General features: G+C 40.4%; 1 protein-coding gene across 7 annotated transcripts in view; it reads left to right on the top strand.

The window, feature by feature from the left end:
- The window catches only part of LOC117346440 (vomeronasal type-2 receptor 116-like), a 133,475-nt gene that overhangs the window by 1,142 nt on the left and 110,593 nt on the right, over nucleotides 1-21,740 (top strand). The gene's annotated exons all lie outside the window — the stretch shown is intronic.

Genomic DNA, 21,740 nt, shown 5'->3' with positions numbered 1-21,740 from the left:
GAAGTAATACTCTACTCATTCTTCAGTGTCTGCTGCTATTTTTGCAAAGTTGGGTATTCTTAGAGACACAGGTCTTTTCTCCACTGAAAGCTATCCTGCATCAGTATTGTTTAATAATTTTGAATGCTGTTGGTGTATGAAGCATTTCTTTGATAAATTAGAGGGGTTTACAGTGGCAATTGTTTGGGCTACATTTTGAGCTACTCCGAGCACAAGTTATGCTACTTTTTGCCATGAGTTTGGCTGGAAATTTTTTTTTGCCATCTGGCAACATTGACCAGCACTCACGGCGACTGGGAAGCAACAGTGTGATCCGGAGCCAGACTATCTATCTTGCAGCAGGTACCACCAACTTAAAACATTTTTTTTGAACCAAAAAATTCTGAATTTGTGAAAGCCTTTCCAAGAACTTTTTGATGTGTGTCTGGGAGGAGAGCATTGTTTGCACATCAGTGGGCTCTGTTCTGACCTTCCCCAACTCTTCTGGGGATGGACGGGGATGGAGGGGGACAAAGGGGATTTCTCATGGGGATGGGCGGGGATGGAGGGGATTCCAGCGGGGATAGATGGGATTTCTGGCCCCATGCAACTCTCTACTTCACACCTAAAATAATAATAACTTTATTCTGTATTTTAGGAGGATTTGGTGAGATATAAGATCAAATAATAGTATAGCATAGCACCATATGTCCCCTACAATTTTCAGCCCAAGCATGCAAAATTTATTAAAAGGGTAATGATGTTCATTTACATAGTAACTGAGTAGATGACGGCAGATAAAGACCATAATGATCCATCCAGTCTGCCCAACCTGATTCAATCTAAATTTTTTTTTTCCTTCTTAGCTATTTCTGGAAAAGAATCCAATGCTCTGCCTGGTACTGTGCTTAGGTTCCAACTACTGAAGTCTCCTTCAAAGCTCACTTCAGCTCATCTACACCATCCCAGCCATAGGTGCCTTCAGCTGCCCATCCTCAACCAAACAGCCATATACAGACAGAGACCCTGCAAATCTGCCCAGTATTGGCATTAGTTCTTCACTATTTACTATTATTTTCTGATTCTAAATCCTTTGTGTTCATCCTATGCTTTTTTGAACTCTGTCACCATTTTCCTCTCCTCTACCTCTCTTGGGAGTGCATTCCAAGTATCCACCACCCTCTCCCTAAAGAAGAATTTCCTTACATTGCTCACCCCTCAACCTCAAATTATGTCCTCTGATTTTACCATATCAGCAATTAATCTGCAAAACCACATAGCAGGTAATTCACTATCAGTGTTCTATCATTTAGGAACCAAAATTAAGCAGGTCTATGGTAGGGTTACCATATGGCTCCAATAAAAGGAGGATGGATTATACTTCTATTGCTTTCAATAGAAGTAAAACACAGATGTCTCGATCTATCGTCTTTATTTCTATTGAAAGCAATGGAAGTAAAACCTGGATGTCTCAATCCACCCTCCTAGTCTATGGGCCACACAACTGTTATTGCATAAATGTGATATTTATGCATAAAACATAAAATATTCTGAAACCCCTGGGCTTAAATATAATCCTCATCTGTGGCCCATCTATGTTCCTTTCCTATGAATACCCCTCTGACATTCCTCAAACTATATGTGAAGGGTTTTTTCTTAAATATAATTTCATGGGTTTGTAATCGATAAAGTTCTTCAAACTTTATACATTCTTTATGTTTATAAGAAAGGGAGGGAAATTAGGTACAAATCTAGACATTCCATTTTTTGCAAGTATTTTACTTCTCCAATGCAAAGATGTCCTCAATAATTTTCCTAAATGTGTATGGTTCATGAACCCTATGTGCACTGTTAAGCAATTCTCTAACTTACTTTGGTAAGTGATATAGCCCAACATTGCATTTATGGACATAAAGTCATCTGTGTTCAGCAAAATACTAAGCACCACCAATTGAATATCAACCCTCATATCTTTAAAAATTAGAGCAATATCTAGTCATTGTTGAAAACTGAGGACATTTTTGAGATACTAAGAAAATATTATTTCTCCTCAGATATGGACAACTGTATAAGATGCCCAGAGGACCAGTGGCCCAATGAAAAAAGAAATATCTGTGTCCCAAAAATAATAAGCTTCCTTTCCCATGAAGAAACTTTGGGAATCATTTTGGTACTTATCAGCATTTTTTTTTTTCACCATCACAGCCATCATTCTGGGAATCTTCATTAATTACCAAGACACTCCTATTGTGAAATCCAAAAATAGGAACCTAAGCTACATTCTTCTAGTCTCCCTCATGCTCTGCTTCCTTTGCTCATTGATATTTATAGGCCATCCTGATAAAGTGACTTGTGCTCTCCGACAGACTGCCTTTGGAATAACTTTCTCTATCTCTCTCTCCTCTGTCCTGGCAAAAACAATCACTGTGGTCATGGCTTTCCAGAGCACCAAGCCTGGAAGCAAGTTCCGGAAATGGATGGGTTCCAGGGTCTCATACTCTATTGTCCTTTCCTGTTCCTTTCTTCAAGTCCTCCTGTGTCTTGTCTGGTTGGGTGCTGCTCCTCCATTCCCACATGCTAACATGCAAGCAGAAGATGGAACAATTCAAATTGAATGTAATGAAGGGTCAGCAATTGCATTTTACTGTGTTCTGGGGTACCTGGGATTTCTGGCTGGTATCAGCTTTATTGTGGCTTTTCTAGCAAGAAATCTACCTGGCAGTTTCAATGAGGCCAAACACATCACCTTCAGCATGCTGTTGTTCTGCAGTGTCTGGGTGTCTTTTATACCCACATACCTGAGCACCAGGGGCAAGTACATGGCTGCAGTGGAGATATTTGCTATCCTGGTCTCTAGTTCTGGAATACTGGGATGTATATTTATCCCCAAGTGCTATATTATTCTATTGAGGCCTGACAGGAATAACAGGAAGTATATCACAAAAAAATAAATTGACTTCAACTTCCCTAAATGTTAAAGGGAAGCTAAAATAATAACATATTCTTGCATTATGTTAGAAATTTGTAAATTTGTAAATTATATATAATTTACAAATATTCAATATTCAAAGTCAGCTGTATGTTCATCATTCTCAAGGCCTGAAGAAGAGTAGGATGAGAAATTAATGGTTCCTTTTACTAAGATGCGCTAGCGTTTTTAGTGCATGCACAAGATTAGCATGAGCTATAAGCGCGCTAGCCGAAAAATTACCATCTGCTTAAAAGGAGGCGGTAGCAGCTAGTGTGCACTAAGCGCAAGCTAAAACCATTAGCGCACCTTTGTAAAAGGAGCTCTAAGTTGATAGTAGAAATATTCAGTCACAATCCTAATAGATTATTCCTTTTATTTTCAATGTATAGAGTCACCATTTTGACTGCAGAATCTGAAATATTCAGGACCTCTATTTTTATATATAGCAATGAAGAATATAGTGATCAAATGACATACTGTCAGTAGCATTTGGGCTGAATATCTCCCTACCTCTGAGGATCTGATATTTATTCTTTTAACTTTAAAGTTAGAGGAAAGTGTAATATGGTTCATATGTTTCTGGATATCTTCTGGTTATTTGAAATTGAATATTGGTACAAAATCTGGGATTGAATGTGATACTATTTTACTTTCTTTTGTAAAATATGCACCAAGTTTCCAAGTTTCCAAGTTTATTAAATGTCTTGATTTATCGCCTATTCACATTTCTAGGCGATGTACAAATTGTTCAAAAAATTAATTAATATATCATTTACAATAAAAACAAACACAATAAAGGAAAATTAAACCTTAAATGGGATTTAACTGACAATACTAAAACATAAGGAAAGATATTTAATTCGAAGGTTACATACAGTTATTATGTTTAAAAATTCAAGGGAAATACATTAGGAGGGGTAAACAATAAATTGAGAGAATTAAATTGATAAAGCAGAGAGATTTAGTCATTAATATACTTAACCACGTACAATAGGAAGCTTACAGATGCCTCAACATAGGTACACAAACTCAAATCTATGCACCATAGTAACAGATGTTTAACAGTACAGAATAGTAAAGAAAATTGTCATATTGATAAAACAAATATTTTTTTGTTTCTGTGTAATGTGTTCTTTCTTAATTGCTGACGCCACAAAAGTATAGGAAATGGCTATCATTTCCCTCAGACTATGCTTTTGTGACCAGGACATTGATATTCTTAAAATATACCTTTCTTGTAGAACATTCCAGATTGAGCAAACTTATGGGCCCTTTTACTAAGGTGTGGTAGGGTATTGCAGCATGGCAAAGCATACCACAGGCACACTACACTTACTGGTGATGGTAAAGAAGAGATCCTGGTCTCACCAAGTCCAATGCCAAGCTTTTGAGGTCTAGGCTTAAGCAGTGGAACTAGTTGGATGGAAATGTGCAAATCACGGATCAGAGGAACTGTCACTAAGCCTTTTCTACCTCCTTTATCCATCAAGATGGACTGTGCATCTGCCAGAATGGGACGTGTCTCTTTGATGCAATTGAACTCCCCTGTAACGCAAAAGAGTAGCATCTCTTCATTGACAGCTCAACCAGGAGCATCAAATCTATGCTGCTTCTTAGCGGAAGCAAGTACTCGTCTCTTCCACTGGCTCATTCACTGCACCTCAAAGAGGATTACAACATAGACTTCAAAATGAAAGGAGTTGTTTTTTTCAGTTTTATGTGGCTTTGGGTGAATTTGGTTGAGCTTGTAGGGTTAAAAGGGTTGGTTGCAGCATTGGGCAGAGCAGAAAATGGTGTATTGGCCCAGTTGGAGCTGGCAGATTAGCCATTAATAAATAAATAAATAAATAAATAAATGAAACACTCATAGGCGACAGCTCTGTGAGGGAAAGCATGGCCTGCCATCACCGTGGGTTATGTTGCAGGATATTATAGAGTTTAAAGAATTAATTAGAGCTAGTTTTGACACCAAAGAACTCTCTGGGAGTGTGTGAAATATATACAGGGAGGTTTGCTAGTTATGGATATGGATTGTATTGTAAATCAAGATAATATTATGATAATAAGGCTGCAGCCAAATATTTATACCAATAAATTGAGCTGATTATTTTTTGACGGTGTGAAGCTGTCAGTTGCAGGTGATTGATTGTGAATGCTAATGTTATTTTCTGGAGGCTCACAAGTAAAAAATAGAGTTGTGGTGACATTTGAAACTAAGTACCTTGGTTTAAGTTTGACTACATTAACCATAAGGCAACTCCTCTGGTCAAGTTATGTAACCCTCCAATGCCCCAGGTAGAAAATGAGGACCTGTATATAATATATAAACAACTTTGATTGTAGCCTTAGAAAGGCCACATAACAAAACCTGTCTCGTTTCCCTTTCCCTGTAGTTATCATAAAGCCTGATATCCTTTTCTGGTTTTACATTAAGAGGAGAAGGAGTAGGCCAGAAACCATTGGAGGGTTAAAGAGATTTCACACTTTAATCCATTAAGTGGTGAGCTACTTATTCAAAGCACCTTTTGGTAACTTAGATGTGACTGAAATAGGTCTAAATTAAGATGTCCTTCCTTTTAGATTTGGGAGTTCCCTCCCCTTTGGTAAGAGGTGTTGTACCAAAAATAAAATGAAAACTGCAGAAAAGTCTGAAAAAACCATGAAAAACAGGTGAAACTTTATTGTGCCAAAAACAAATCTCACCATGGATGCTGAGGGATCTACCACTGCTTTGATTTATCAGTTGTAACTTCAATCAGACCAACCATTACTTCGATTATAACAACTCTTTCATGATATAATGGACACATTAGCATTTAGTGCACGCTAATATTTAGCACACACTAAATCAGCTAGCGCACCTATGTAAAAGGACCCCATTCTTAGATTTATCTGTTCAGCTGATAAGTTCAATAACTTTATTTATTATTGCAAATTGACTAGCTCCCTATCTTACAGGTGTAAAGTTAAGATTTTGGGTTTTCCTTTCATGACTCTGAAAAACTGCCTGCATATCTATTGATGTAAAACTCTCTTTATATACCATCCAAAATACTGTACTCTTATGAAGACAGATTACAATTACAATTGAGGTGCCTTGCAAAGTATAATAAAAAAACAAACAAGAAAAGAACTTCATTATACTGTATATAGGAAAGTATGCACACAATCAAAGTCCATATTCACAAAAATTTATCAGGAGGCTGTATAATATTTTAGAGTCCAGAGCTATACACCAATTACCTGGAGAAAATAAAGTTTTCGGATTAGTCTTAAAGACTTATAAGGTCTTTGCAGTCAAATATCATTGGGAAGCTGATTGCAAAACATAGTATTCCAAAAGACACTGGGCAAGCCCTGGAGGAGATAGGAACATCATATAAATATGTACTGGATGAACATAAGACCCTACTAGGAATATAAGAGCAAATCATTGTAGCCAAGTTACTTTTTGTCTACTACCTCACATCCCTACACAATTGCCCACACAAACCTACACAAATCCACAAATGTCTATGCACCACCTTCCAAAAAAGGTTCTTGAAATAAATTAAGGCACTGGATCTGTTACTAAATTTTACACATAATTCAACAAAGGGGGGCATGGAAATATCATACCATACCTTATTGTTTCTTACACCCCACAAATGTCAACTGGGAATCATTGTGGCTTACATAAGATTAAGAAGGTTAGCAACATAGACATTATGAATCATCACAAGAATATATTGGAAAACAGATGCAGTTTTTTTTAAACTGTTAATCTTTGTTAATTTTTCAAAGCCAACAACAGTGCAAAACAATATACATACATATAATAATAATCATAAAGCACTTATAAATCAATCAATAACAATACAGAAAAATAAACCCCCATTCCTATTCAATTCTTCCATTAGGGAACAAAAACATACCTTCCCCTGGATGTGTGTGAGCTAAACAATGAAAAATAAAAATAAAAACAACTATAATAAAGCCACAAAAGACATCAATGGACCCCATACTAATTTAAATAACTTATTGTGCCCCAGCATATCAGCATTCATCTTTTCATACTTATAACATAAGCATACTTATAGTTCAAATATTTTATTGTGATTTTGAAATACAAAACATCGACAATGAAAAGGACTTTGATCGAGTAGAATAAGCATACTTATAACATAAGCCCACCAAAAAGTAAAACTAAGGCGATCACAGTTTTTCCAATTATGAGTAACCATTTGCATGGCTATCCTGGTCATAATAAGGAAAAGCTAACACTTATATCAGTCCAATGTGGGTTTAATATGCAATATTATCCCACATACGACTACCGTATTTTCGCGGATATAACGCGCACCATTGTAAAACGCGCACAGGGGTATAGCGCGCAGAAATCACGATGATATGTACAAAAACTTTTCTATACCGCGCTCAGGCATATAACGCGCATGCTGCCCGACTCTCCTCTGGCCACCCCGACTCTCCTTTCGCTCTCCCCGACTCTCCTCTGGCCACCCCGACTCTCCTTTCGCCCTCCCCGACTCTCATCTGGTTGCCCCGACTCACCCTGACTTTCGGTGCACTGCCCCGACTCTCCTCTGGTTGCCCCGACTCACCGTTCACCCGCCCTGACTTTCGGTGCACTGCCCCGCCTCTCCGTGCCTGTCCCCCTTGAAGTCCTGTCCCCCCTTGAAGATCTGCCTGTCCCCCCTTGAAGTCCTGTCCCCATCCTGAAAGCCTGATGCCCCCCCTCGACGTCCGATTCTTCTCCCCCCTCGGCAGGACCACTCGCACCCCCACCCCGAAGGACCGCCGACTCCCCGACAATATTGGGCCAGGAGGGAGCCCAAATCCTCCTGGCCACGGCGACCCCCTAACCCCACCCCGCACTACATTACGGGCAGGAGGGATCCCAGGCCCTCCTGCCCTCGACGCAAACCCCCTCCCCCCAACGACCGCCCCCCCCCAAGAACCTCCGCCCGTCCCCCAGCCGACCCGCGACCCCCCTGGCCGACCCCCACGACACCCCCACCCGCCTTCCCCGTACTTTGTGTAGTTGGGCCAGAAGGGAGCCCAAACCCTCCTGGCCACGGCGACCCCCTAACCCCACCCCGCACTACATTACGGGCAGGAGGGATCCCAGGCCCTCCTGCCCTCGACGCAAACCCCCCTCCCTCCAACGACCGCCCCCCCCCCCAAGAACCTCCGACCGACCCGCGACCCCCCTGGCCGACCCCCCCACCCCCCTTCCCCGTACCTTTGGAAGTTGGCCGGACAGACGGGAGCCAAACCCGCCTGTCCGGCAGGCAGCCAACGAAGGAATGAGGCCGGATTGGCCCATCCGTCCTAAAGCTCCGCCTACTGGTGGGGCCTAAGGCGCGTGGGCCAATCAGAATAGGCCCTGGAGCCTTAGGTCCCACCTGGGGGCGCGGCCTGAGACACATGGTCGGGTTTGGCCCATGTGCCTCAGGCCGCGCCCCCAGGTGGGACCTAAGGCTCCAGGGCCTATTCTGATTGGCCCACGCGCCTTAGGCCCCACCAGTAGGCGGAGCTTTAGGACGGATGGGCCAATCCGGCCTCATTCCTTCGTTGGCTGCCTGCCGGACAGGCGGGTTTGGCTCCCGTCTGTCCGGCCAACTTCCAAAGGTACGGGGAAGGGGGGTGGGGGGGTCGGCCAGGGGGGTCGCGGGTCGGTCGGAGGTTCTTGGGGGGGGCGGTCGTTGGAGGGAGGGGGGTTTGCGTCGAGGGCAGGAGGGCCTGGGATCCCTCCTGCCCGTAATGTAGTGCGGGGTGGGGTTAGGGGGTCGCCGTGGCCAGGAGGGTTTGGGCTCCCTTCTGGCCCAACTACACAAAGTACGGGGAAGGCGGGTGGGGGTGTCGTGGGGGTCGGCCAGGGGGGTCGCGGGTCGGCTGGGGGACGGGCGGAGGTTCTTGGGGGGGGCGGTCGTTGGGGGGAGGGGGTTTGCGTCGAGGGCAGGAGGGCCTGGGATCCCTCCTGCCCGTAATGTAGTGCGGGGTGGGGTTAGGGGGTCGCCGTGGCCAGGAGGGTTTGGGCTCCCTCCTGGCCCGATATTGTTGGGGAGTCGGCGGTCCTTCGGGGTGAGGGTGCGAGTGGTCCTGCCGGGGGGGGGATGTATCGGACGTCGGGGAGTCGGCCGGGCAAGAGGGCTTGGGCTCCCTCTTGCTCCGATCGTGGATGCGGGTGCGGGTGGGAGCGCGTGCGAGCGGTCGTTCGGGGTGGGGGTGCGAGCGGTCCTGCTGGGGGGGTGAATCGGGCGTCGGGCGGGGTGGGAACTATGTTTAAAAACTTTTGTATACCGCGCTCAGGCATATAACGCGCGAGGGGTATGCGCGGTACGTAAAATCACGTATAACGCGCGCGTTATATCCGCGAAAATACGGTATATGTCAATGGGATTGATGACTCCAGCATGGTATTAATCTGTCCCCATATTGACCTCCAAAAGTTGAGTATTAAAGGACAATAGAACAACAAATGATCCAGTGTCCCTATGTTTAGATGACAGTGCCAGCATCTATTAGACTTAGAACTATCTAATTTCTGCAAACGAACAGGGGTACAAAAACTTCTATGTAACAAAATAAACCATGTTTGTCTCATAGATGCTGACATCCTTCAAGTCCAAATCCATGGCCATTGAGAAGCAGAAATCTCAAAGCTCCAAATATTTCAGACTAATTTTTGTTTTTTTGTTCAAATATTTCGATATTAATTTGTACCACTTGGTGACCTGATGTCCTAGGAAAACAAACTGGAAGCATAGGCCTGGCAAACTATATTGATCCTTTAAATTTTGCCAATCAGGGAACCCCTTCTGAATGGCCTGCTTCAACTTCAACCATTTATAAACTTGAGACTTTGCTATGCCAAATGATTGTTGCAGTTGTGAACAATCAAGCATTCTCCCTTTTGATATCACATCATGTAAAGTATGTATACATTCCTGCATCCAATGCTTCCAGAAGATCTTAAACTCGCCAATTTGAATCTTGGAATTCAACCATATAGATTGACACATGGATTGTTGTATTAGTATAGATGTTAGATTATCAATAAATTTTAATGTTTTCCATATATCACATAAAATACTATTGTCCTTATAAAGCTTTGGTGTCTTAATACTCAAATGACACATGTGTCATTTTGGGTTATACTAATGGTTTTGTAAAGTATATTCAATTGATAGGTTGCCATCAGGTTTTCTATTTCATTGTTGTATAACATAATCGTAATGGGGACATGAATTGCCATTCCAAATAAAGCCAATCCGGAAGATGCTCCAAGACTTCAGTAAGGATCCAATACATACCCTGACGCAGAATAAAAGCTTGATGGTATCTATAAAAATTGTGGAAAACTTACCCCACCCGCCACAATTGGTTTTTGTAAAGATAATAAAACAATTCTAGCAGTTTTACCCAGCCAAATAAATTTAATAAGAATACCATTTAATTTTTTATAAAAGGACCCTGGAAAATAAACTGGTAACATACTCATTTGGTAGCAAACTACAAGTAAAATCATCATTTGTATGGTTTGGACTGTCCCCCACCAAGAAAGATGTAATAGGTTCCAATGCTCACACATTTTTTTGACTTTCAGCAATAAAGATTTTTCATTTACTGTCATTGTGACTTCCAAAGTACTTTGAATTATGATGCCTAAGTATTTTATACCCTCTTCCTTCCAAAGGAAATGAATCAAATAATCCTTTTGTACAATGCACGTTTAGTGGATGAACCTCCGATTTACTCCAATTTATTTTGTATCCAGAAAATTTACCAAACCTATCTATCAATTCCAGTAAATGTGGAACGGTGGATTCAGGATTCTTCAAATGAAGCAAGATATCATCTGCATAAGCAGAAACCTTATATTCCTGACCTGTATAAGGAATCCCCTGTATCTCCTTTGCCTACTGTATTGCCAACAGTAAGGGTTCCAGAACAATGTCAAAAGCAAAGGAGACAAGGGACATCCTTGTCTAACCCCCCTCTTCAGACAAAAACAAGTAGCTTGTTCACATGGGAGTGGCATTTTATTAACCACAATTATAAGTTTGCTATTTAAAACACATTCACATAGCAAATTTTGCCAAAATGCATATCCAAAGATAGCCAATTAAAGAGCCGGTAAGCTTGACTTCGGTTCCGGGTAAGATGATGGAAGCATAGAAAAAATGGACAGCTGAGGACGAGCCAACATGGCTTCTGCAAGGGAAGGTCGTGCCTTACAAACTTACTGCACTTCTTTGAAGGGATAAACAGCCAGATGGATAAAGGGGAATCCATAGATATCATTTACCTTGATTCCAAAAAGCCTTCGACAAGGTACCCTACGAACGGCTGCTTAAGAAGCTGTGGAACCATGGGGTGAAAGGGGATGTCTACCGATGGGTGAATTAGAAGCCATAGCACAAAAAGATAACATTGACATCATAGGCATCACGGAAACATGGTGGACTGAGGAAAACGTCTGGGACACTGTGCTACCGGGATAAAACTATACCACAGAGACAGAGTGGCTCAAAAAGGTGGGGGCGTTGCCATATACGTCAAAGAGGAAATTGAATCTACTGGAGAGAACACAACACAACTGACGGATAAGTTAGAGTCAAGGTTTCAAGGTTTATTCAATATTTGATTAATCGCCTATCGTAACTACTAAGCGATTTACATTTACAGAAAATACATAATAAAAATTAACAATAATATAATAAAATATTAAAATCAATTTATGGGTCAAAATTCCAGGAACAAATGGCCTGAAAACGAAGATCGGCATCTAGTACCGACCCCCAGGGCAGTCCAAAGAAATTGATGGAGAAATTACAGACGAGATTAAATGCAACTGCAAGGGAGGCAACACAGTTATCATGGGTGACTTAAACTATCCGGGAATAGACTGGAACCTAGGCATCTCCGGCTGCATTAGAGAGACCAAGTTCTTGGATGCTGTAGGCGATTGCTTCCTGGAACAACTTTTCAAGGAAAATACTAGAGGAAATGCAATTCTAAACTTAATTCTAAATGGCCTGCGAGGACCAGCACAAGATGTAGAAGTAGAAGGGACGCTGGGAAGCAGTGATCACAATATGATCCGCTTTGAACTGGACGCAGGGGAGAAACATTGGTCCAAAACGACAGCCACGGCACTGAACTTCCGAAAAGGGAATTTCGAAGGGATGAGACTCATGGTAGGGAAGAAGATTAAGAAGAGGATAAGCACTGTAAAAATGCTAGAGCAAGCTTGGTCCCTTTTTAAGGACACAGTCACCGAGGCACAAAATATATATATACCGCGTATCAACAAGGGATCCAAGGGGAAAAAGAACAAAGAACTGGCGTGGCTCACTGTAGAGGTGAAGGAAGCGATCAGAGAAAACAAAACTTCATTTAAGGAATGGAAAAGGTCAAAAACGGAAGAAAACTGGAACAAGCACAAACAACATCAACACAGGTGCCATAAGGCGGTAAAAGGGGCCAAAAGAGACTACGAGGAAAAAATAGCAAAGGAGGCGATATATTAAGGGGAAACGACCCGCAAAGGAAGTGGTGGGACCTTTGGATGACCATGGAATAAAGGGAGTGGTGGGACCTTTGGATGACCATGGAATAAAGGGAGCACTAAAGGAGGACACAGCAATCGCTGTGTTTAACGAAGAAGATGTACATAGTATTAGACACTGTGAGAAATATTTTCTCAACTAATTAGTAATGTCATAGTTTGTAAAAGTATATTATTTTGGTAAAGTCTCTACATGAAACTGCTAGTATCACTTAGGGCTCCTTTTACTAAGCTGCGATAGCGTTTTTAGCATACGCAGCATTTTGCACATGCTAAACCCGTGCTACATGGCTAGAACTAACGCCAGCTCAATGCTGGCATTAGCATCTAGCACACGCAGCATTTTAGCATGCACTATTCTGAATATTAATGCCCTAATGCAGCTTAGTAAAAGGAGCCCTTGGGACCTTAGGCTCTCTTCATTATAGTGTCTCTTGTAAAATTGCTACTGGTATGGACATGCAGATTTGCATAAATCATACATGGATAAATATACATATCGTACTTGTAAATGGCATCTAGATCTTATAAAATCTTCTCCATTGTCTCCTTGTACCATATGTTTTTAAATTTTGTTTCACAAAATAAAGATTCAGCATTGTATGTGAACTGGCTCACTATTTTCAACAAAGTCATTTTCACCTTCAAAACACTAACAATTTGGCACGGCTGAAATCCATGCTGGCTGCTTAAAATGATATTGTGGCCAGAGGAAAGATGCAATCAGGTGTAATTCAATGAGAAATCTTTAAGAAATGTGACTCTGGTCAGTTGCTCACTGATTGGGGAAACAGGTTAGGTCCTAAGTATACAATTGACCCCTGGACTACAAACACACCATTTCTTATTTGGAGTGAGTGTAAATGTGGTGATTTGTGGACATTTGTGCATTTGCTTAGACACTCAGAGAAGCTGAGTTTTAGAACCAATGCTAGGAAGTTCTTTTTTACACAGAGGGTGGTGGACACCTGGAATGCACTTCCGGAGGTTGTGATAGGACAGAGTACACTACGGGGTTCAAGGAAGGATTGGATAAATTCCTGAACGATAGGGGGATTGAAGGATACAGATAGAGGTAGAGATAGGTTTTAGACTGAGTATGGATAGAAGGATAAAAGGGATTAGAGAAGGATCATATTACAGGTCATGGGCCTGATGGGCTGCGGCGGGTGCGGACCGCTGGGCACGATGGACCTCGGGTCTGACCCAGCGGAGGCAACTTCTTATGCTCTTATGTTCTTATGTTATGTGGACATTTGTTTAGGGATATGTGAGACTAGTTCTATGAATGTCTATTGCATTTATTAATAGATTTTTAATATAGGTTCCTTTTTCCAACCTGAGCACAGGTGTCCAGTCATAAAATCCCTAACCACATATGCAATGTCCTCTATTAGTGTTATCATACTAATCTCTACACATTTCAGCCAGATTAATGTTTGTCTCTCTCTTAATATCAGTTAAGCTTTAAAAATAAAAACAACAGCAAACTATATTTAATGTTAAATGCCCAGAACTAGAGCAGAAGTCCCTTAAGGGTAAACTGTAATGAGAAGACATTATAAAGCTACTGAATCTCCCTTAGTGGGAGAATTAAACTCAAACTCAGTAACAGGCTTCTCGTTACTTTGATTTCTGCTTCTTTGGTTATAGACCTACTTCCAGTGTGAACATTTGACCACATTTTTTGTTTTATTTTAGTGATTTAAAGGGCATTTTTATGGAATCATGGAGAATCCTGCAGCATCTTCTACCAGGCCAATAAATTAAGTACAGTCACAGCAAGGTTTTCATTAAATTATTTCATAATTTTGAAGATGAAAGCTCATTTAATGTGGATTTTCTTCATAACTTTTTATGTCCAATGGAAATTTACAGACTGTTCACATTTTTTAATGTTGGATGGTTTTATAAAACCTGGATACCACGCGAATGGGGATATCAGAATTGGGGGAATAGTAAGTGTATTCTTTTCGTATCCAGACGACCTACCATCCTTCACAGATACCCCTAGGTTGATTCAATTTTTTAAGTAAGTAACACTGTTCAGCAGATTCTTATTAGGGTTATGTTGTAAAATTTATTTTATATTGGAAAGTCACAAATATACATATTCCCCCTTCAACCTCCCTATATCCCTAAGACTAGCACACAGAACTATATGCATCACACAACTGTCACTCATCCTGCCTCATCCAATAAGATTGCATGTAGTGGGAGAAGAGGTGGCCCTTCAGTTTTCCTATCAAGAAAAATTTTAAATTTAGGTTCAAAAAACTTTGGAAACCGAGGAATAGGATAAGGGAGGGGAATGACATTAATCATCAGATCAGGTTATTGAGAGGCTACCCTTCTACTCCAATCAATGTTCATGCCTCCAAATTTTTTGTTAGTGCTTACTTTTCATTATTTGACACTATCTCATTACAGTTTTAGGGCAATAAACTACTACAACTTCCTAGCCTTTGTTTTTGCAGTGGAGGAAATTAACAACTCGGAGCTCTTACCAAACATCACTCTGGGGCTTCACCTTTATGACTCCCACAATCATCCACTCATAGCACTAAGGGTTTTCATGAATATCTTATCCAAAATGGACAGATCAATCATTAATTACAACTGTAAAACATCTGGCACACTTGCTGCTATCATCAAAGTTGTTTCTGCTGACGAATCAAAGTCACTATCCAATATGCTCAGGATATACAATTACCCACAAGTAAGACTTCTCCATTTTATTTTCTACTCTTGACTATAATCCTTTTCTGCAGACATCATGTTTCATAAATGTGAATTTATATTGCTATCAACAAATGCTTAAATGTAATAAACTGTAAACAGGAAAATATGATCATTGAAAGATACATTTTCAGTAGTCAAGTTTTCATACAGCAAAACATTTTTGGCACAGAACATACCTACCTTAATTCTGTTTCAATATTGGTTTCTCTTTTATTTATTTCAAATATTTTTTATTATTAGAAATATGAGGGGCTGGTGAAAAGTTCAGAGCCCAACCAGCAATCTAGGAGCAGTCTCCATTGAGAGCTATACACTTAAACCAAGGATTTTCCAGTTTCTTTGTTCCATATTTTTCCTACAGAATGAAAGAGTGGAAAACAACAGGACTAAGGGCCTCTTCTATTAAACTGCACTAGCAGTTTTTAGTGTAGAGAGCCGCGCTGAATGGTCCGCGCTGCTCCCAACGCTCATAGGAACTCTGAGCGTTGGGATCAGCGTGGGCCATTCAGTGCAGCTTACTGAGGGGGTAAATGTATATCCCTCTATGGAGAATGCCCCAACTTTATTGGTTGGGCTGACGACTTTTCAGCAGCAAAAAAACGAATTCCACTCTTTCACACAATAAGCTTGAGAGAAAAAGTGTGCTTATCCCAAATTTTCAACTGCCAAACTTATCTTATTTTGTGGCAGGCAGACTGTTGAAAATTTGAGGTTGGTAATAAGGTTGTATATTCACTGCAATTTCTTTGGTTTAATAAACATTGCCTTTATCTTGTACATAGACTGCAGTTTGTGTTTTGGTTTTTGAAAATTTGAGGTAAGCACACTTAAATGTTTATTAATTTATTGGAAAAGAACGGCTTTTTACAGTGACGGATTGTGACGTCGCCAAAGTTTTGCTACCACTATACAGTATTTTTGTGATTTTTTTGTTTTCTCCCTCTACTTTTACCATGGACCCCTGACGAAGGTGTGTCCGAAACACGGACCGTGTCGGGTCCCTTGATTGGTAATTGGTAAAAGGGTTTGCATATTATTTTTTGTCATTAATAAAATTTGCCTACGTCTTGTACAGATCTGCAGTTTTGTTTTGCTTGCTATTAATTTATTGGAAACATATGCCAGACTTATTTGATTTTGTTTTTCAATTTTTTCTTCCATTTTTATGAATTATTTTAAATTTTATTCCATTGTTTTTACCCTATTCTTATTTTATTAACTGAATTTTATTGTTTTAATAGTTCCTCCCTTCTATTCCTTTTTACATATTACTTAAATTCATTTAGATATCATTTACATAGATGGTGCTCCTATCTGTAAAGTTAGGAATTTCTATGAAATATTCTACATGCTTCTCTCCTCTCCACTCCTTCCTGCCCTCCATAGTCCTCCCTACCCTCTTCTAACCCCTTCCTCTGTAATGTCGCCTAGAACTTGTATAATATCAAAACTAGATTATTGCAACTCTTTACTTTTCAATATACCACAAAAGGACAAAAAGAGGCTTCAAATTATCCAAAACACCGCAATAAAACTAATCCATACAGCAAAAAAAATATGACCATGTAACCCCTTTACTGATCAAATCCCATTGGTTACCCATTAACCACCGAATCACCTTTAAAATAGCACTACTAATCTTTAAAACTATGGCATCTAAGGAGCCACAATTTATTTCCAAAATGATTATTCCTTATCATTCTTCTCGCTCCCTTCGATCTATATCTCAAGATCTATTATCAGTCCCTTCTTTAAAAACAGTTGGCACAAGAAGAAACGAAATGTTCTCCGTTTTAGGACCTCAAACTTGGAATTCCTTGCCCCTCTATATAAGAAAAGAAAAAGACCTCAATTCCTTTAAAAAATCTTTGAAAACTTTTTTATTTAAAGACGCTTTTACTATTTAATTCTAAATTCTGTTTAAAAAATTTTATTGTTTTTCAAGCTCAAATTTTTATTCTTCTAAATTTATTTTTGCCCCTTCCTTATGTGTTTACCTTTTAATGTTTCTTCCTTCTTAGACTGAGAAAATTGCAACTGTTCCCCTTTTTCCCTAATGTACCTAGTTAGTGATGTAACCCCTTAAAGTTCTAACATTGTATGTCATAAATTTTTGCATTTCAAAAATTTGTTAAGAAGTTTTGTTTTTAATACTGTTTGTTATCATATATGATATTTTAATTGTACATCGCTTAGAAAGTGTTATAGGCGATTCATCAAATAAAATTGAACTTGAACTTGAACTTGTATGTGCGATGCACAAATGGAAGAAATAAAATAAATAAACTGTATAAAACAAGAGAAAAATCATAGATTGCAAAGCAAATTGCAGTAACACTTTGTTTTTAATTTGTGTCTTGCAAAGGAATTTATTTCTTCACACTTCTTTTTGTTGTTTCTGGTCAGGCTCTTATATGTTTTTCCCTTGTTTTATACAGTTCATATTGTTAGTTCAAATATCGGGTCATTAAGAAGGTTATTTATAAACAGTCATTTTTAGTAGGTGTAAGAATTGTGCAATGCTCTCACTTTCCTATGTAGTTTGATCTTGAATATTTATCGGGCTTTCACTCCTCATTCATCCCTCGTTATCTTAGTTTTCTTATTTTTTGCATATTTTTTCTTTATCATTAAATATGAATATAAATATTTTTAAATCATTTAGCTTATAATAGTGTTAATTCATGCTTCCAGCACATATCCATCGCATTTAACAAATGCTCCCCAATTGATCTTATGCCACTGTGGGCCAAAAGGGCCAGGGGGGTTTTCAACAGTGAGGTCAACGCGGCAGACAAAAAAACCGCGGAACAAGAAGAGTAGGTTTTCAGCAACAACAGGGGTTTGTTCCAGGTCCTCAAACTCGGTCCCAACAGTGGAACAATCCCCCATAGTGAATTTATCCTCCGTGCAGTTGTCCTCTGCCCAAGAAGCGGTATTAAATTTGGGCTTAAGATTTGTCCCTACAACTCGCTATGACGCCTTTGAAACGCGAATAGCGTTTTACAGTCTACTTAGAAAATTACATTTGAAGATGTTCTTTCTGGAATGGGGGAGAATTTTGGAAGAGGAGCTAGTTCGACATCGAGTAGCTCCAGAATTTTGAGAATAAGCTACACTGTATTGGAAATGTTATAAGTTGTTTATTAAGGTTTGTTCTTAATGACAATAAAGCTGCAGCCCATTTTTTGCCAATACATGTGAGATGTGTATTTTATTAAACAATCTGAGTGAAGTGCGAATTCCAGTGTTATAAAGTGCTCACAGTCAAGGTACATGTATCATATTTTCAATGCATTGCATAAGTTGGCATCATTTCAGTTATGGACAAAGGACTCAGATTCTTTAAATCAATGTTTCTCAACTTCTTCAAGCCAAGTACACCCCAAGCCTAACAAATACCAACCAAGTATCACTGTCCAAGTTCCACCCCAGACACATCCAAGCTCCACCCCTGACCCCATCCCCATGATAATAGTACTAATTGTAACAATTTATTTTATCCAATTTTCATATACACACAATACAATCTTATTAATATACAGTATAATGGTATCACAAATTTAATCCCCCCCCCCCACAAAGCACACTGTACACACAGAAATGTTAATTATCATTTATGTTTAGGGGGTTTCAAAGTGGTCAAGGCAGATGACTTTAAAATATGCAATCAGTAACAACTATAGAGAAATAGACAAATATAGAGCAAAATATAGACAGCAGATATAAATTCACAAACTGACACATTCAAAATAAAATTTTTCCTACCTTTCTTGTCTGGTGATTTCATGAGTCCCTGGTTGCCTTTCCAATATTTCTTTCTTTCTGCCTCCATGCTTCATCTCCTCTGGACCCCATTCCCATCCCCAACCAACCTCTCTCTCTCTCTCTCTCTCTGTTCCTCCATGAGTCCAACTTTTCTTCCTCTCTCCTCCACCCTTACTGGCAACATGTCTCCCTCTCTCTCTCTCTCACTGTCTATCTGTTTTGAGAGATCCATGCCATCTCTCCCACTTCATCTACTGCCACATCCAACATTTCTCCCTCTCTCATCCCCTGGATTATGTGCAGCATTTTTTACCACTGCCCACCAGCCCCATGCCCGTTTCTCCTTCTATAACCCCTCTCCAGCACAATGCCACATTTTTCCTTCCATCACTATGTGCAACATTCCTCCCCCTTGCATCCTCTCAATCTGCTCTCTTCACCTCCATATCCAATGTTTCTCCCTCTCATCTTTCAATTCCCCATGTATCTCTACCTCACTCATCTCTCTCTATGCTCAATTTTCCTTTCTTCCTTTCCCCATGTGCACCATCTCTCACTCACATACTCATGCCCATAAATTATCCCTTTCTATTCCCTCCCTCCTATGTCCCAAGTTAGTGCCCCCATGTTCATGACCCTTCCCTTCCTTCTGTGTCAACTTCATGCCCCTCCCCCAAAGCCAACCCATCCACAGATGCTGCAGGCACTGCCGGGGATCCCTCCCTGCCTTCCTGTCCACTTCACCACCCCCAAACTGACCCTGCCACCTCGCAGTAGCTGACACATCCAACCCAGCAGAAACTTTGTGCAGGGGCGGGCCATGGCGTGTGCAGCGACTCACATGCTGCATACAGCCAGCTCACAAGCCTGCTCCCCAATGTGAATTCTGATGTCAGAAAGAAGGCTCTGGACCAGTGGCGTACCTAGGGTATGTGGCACCCGGGGCCCATCATTTTTTGACACCGCCCCCTATGTAAAAAAATATTTTTTGTAATGACCATGAAACAGAATAAATGGTCAGAATAGAAACAGGCAGTGAAAATTTTCTTATATTCCAAACATAACATAACATAAATTATGTCTGAATTGTCATGACATCAGAAGTACATATGGAGTAGTTGCAGGTGATGCTTGGGACAGTTCTGATTGTGTTAGTTCGGTTTTATGTGTTTTTTGAATAGAAGGGTTTTTATTTCTTTTTGAAGGTTTTGCAGTCTGTGGTCGATGTCAATTGGTTGTAGAGTTGGGGGTCGAGTGTTGCAGCTCGAATGGCTAGGAGGTTGTCGAACAGTTTTTTTCTTTTGACGTTTTTGGTTGGAGGGTGTGTGAATGGTGCGTGAGTTCTCCTATGTCTGTTTGAAGTGGATTGAATTATTTAGCTGAAGAAATTAGTTACCCCCTCATCCCACACACATTAATTCTCTTCCATTTTTGTTCCCATTATAAAAAACACTGATAAGTTCCCAGAAAAAAAATACATTAAAATAAGAAGTGAAAACAAAGGCCCCTACAGATGAGAACATAACATAAGAATAGCCTAACTGGGTCAGACCAATGGTCCATCATGCCCAGTAGCCCATTCTGGGCAGGATGGGCAGGGGAGGGCTTCAATGGCTGGGAGGGTGTAGATGGGCTGGAGTAAGTCTTAACAGAGATTTCGGCAGTTGGAACCCAAGCACAGTACCGGGAAAAGCTTTGTATTCTCGCCCAGAAATAGCTAAGAAGAAAAAAAAAAAAAAAATTTAAATTGAATCAGGTTGGGCAGACTGGATGGACCATTCGGGTCTTTATCTGCCGTCATCTACTATGTTACTATGTATTCTCATGGTAGCCAATCCAGGACACTAATACCTGGTCAAAACCCAAAGAGTAGCAACATTCCATGCTACCGATCCAGGGCAAGCAGACACTTCCCCCATGTCTTAATAACAGATTATGGACTTTTCCTCCAGGAATTTGTCCAAATCTTTCTTAAAACCAGCTACACTATCTGCTTTTACCATAACTTCTGGCGACTTCATTTTTAAGTTTAGATCTTTCCTTTCAAACAGAGATCTTGCTAGATGTCAAATACAGCACAAGGTAACTTTACATGGACTTAGCTGTGCAGGAAATATGAATCTCCTCATACACCCACCATATAGTGCAAAAATGTGCAAAGGTCTGTTTTTTTCTTTCGATCACTACATAGCCTAATGCCACACAAGCAGCGCTGTTACAAACATATTCTGTAGGTCAATGCTAAGGATAACAAAGTTTCCTTCCTTGGACCAGAAGGAGATAAACCACTGGAAGAGATCCCAAAACAACACCCAAAGACCCACTCAGTGTGTGAACCAGTTGAGTGGAGTGGACTAACTGGGGGGTGGAAATGGGCCCGGAGTTTGCTCAGCAGAATTTCCCAGACCACCTCTTCCTCTCAACACATTGACACGCTGCCACCATCAACACTAAGAACACCTCACTGGGTAGGCCAGCTTTGCTATAAACTTTATAAAACGCATTATTATATTTTCTTATAAAGCACACATTTTAACTGAACTCTCTGACATCCTCAGCCTTTCCATTCACAAAAATAGAAGGAAGAAAAGTTCCCATTTCCTGCTGTCTCATGTCCCCGGCCTATACAATATTTTTTTTCTGCAGACCCTTTAAAAGTCTGACCAAATCCTCGTTTCACTTGCATTATAAAGTACTGAGGATGCC

This window comes from Geotrypetes seraphini, chromosome 12, assembly GCF_902459505.1.
Source record: "Geotrypetes seraphini chromosome 12, aGeoSer1.1, whole genome shotgun sequence".
NCBI lineage: Eukaryota > Metazoa > Chordata > Amphibia > Gymnophiona > Dermophiidae > Geotrypetes > Geotrypetes seraphini.
Note: the sequence above shows the minus strand (reverse complement) of the source record. Positions and strands in the feature narration are given on the sequence as shown.